Source organism: Chrysochloris asiatica, unplaced genomic scaffold (genome assembly GCF_000296735.1).
Source record: "Chrysochloris asiatica unplaced genomic scaffold, ChrAsi1.0 scaffold00100, whole genome shotgun sequence".
Classification (NCBI taxonomy): Eukaryota; Metazoa; Chordata; class Mammalia; order Afrosoricida; family Chrysochloridae; genus Chrysochloris; species Chrysochloris asiatica.
In genome coordinates this window covers 11,235,283-11,236,440 of record NW_006408618.1, presented here as the reverse complement: position 1 = coordinate 11,236,440, position 1,158 = coordinate 11,235,283, and positions in this window count along the sequence as shown.

Below are 1,158 nucleotides of genomic sequence, written 5' to 3'. Positions count from 1 at the left end.
TCACTCTCCACTCTAGTCCTCTGTGGCTATGTCACTGACTCTGGGCCCAGGAGTCCCCAGGTCTTGCCATACTGCAGGTCAACCAGGTCTCTACCCGGGTTCACAGGAGTCTATTGAACATGGTAGGACTTAGCTTGCAGCTTCATTGTTGTTTTACCCTCACTTACCCTTATCGGTGACCAATGTGTGTAAGTTTTATAGTCTGTATTTGGTGATTCCATAATTACTTTCAGGTTTTTCTTTCTTCATCTCTCTCTTCTGGGACTTATTTCTCTATGCAGTTTGAGAGTTTTGATTGTGTGTTCATGTATGATCAAAAAGCAGTCCTATCGAGAAATGTTAGTTTTTGTTAAGTGTCATCATTAGGTATTTATAAATAATGTAAACTTTAAGAGTTGATGAAAGAAATCAAAGCAGTCCTAAATAAATGATGGCACATAAAATTCCAATTCTCTTCAAAATGGTCTATAGATTCAATAAAAGTTTTGTCAATTGCTCAAGAAAGAAAAAATCCAGTTGAACACTCTCTGTCTTCTAGTTGGAGTGTTTAATGTACTTAATGTAATTACTGATAAAAGGAGCTCTGGTAGTGTAGTGGCTACGAGTCAGGCTGTTAACTTCAAGATCAGCAGTTCGAAACTACCAGCCATTCCATGGGAGAAAGATGAAGCTTTCTGCATCTGTAAAGATTTATAGCCTCAGAAACCCTATATAGAATCACTATGAGTTGGAATTGGCTCCACAGCAACCACCACCAATTACTGATAAAATAAGATTTGCATCTACATTTTGCTGTTTTTTTCCTATACGTCACATGACTCTTTTGGTCCTCTGTTCCTTCTAATATGACATTTTGATTTCCGTGTTTATTTTACTATACACGTTGTTAGTTATTTTCTTAGTAGGTGCCCTGGGGATTATAATTAGTATCTTTTAATTTATAGCAGTCTAGTGTCAAGAATTCTCTGCGAAATTATTGAATGATGCAGAAAGTACCATAGAAGATGGAAGGAATACACAGAGTCATGGTACCAAAACGAAGTGATTCATGTTCAACCATTTCAAGAGGTACCATATGATCAAGAGCCAATGATACTGAAGGAAGAAGTCCAAAGTACATTGAGTGAATTGGCAAAGAACAAGGCACCAGGAATTGAC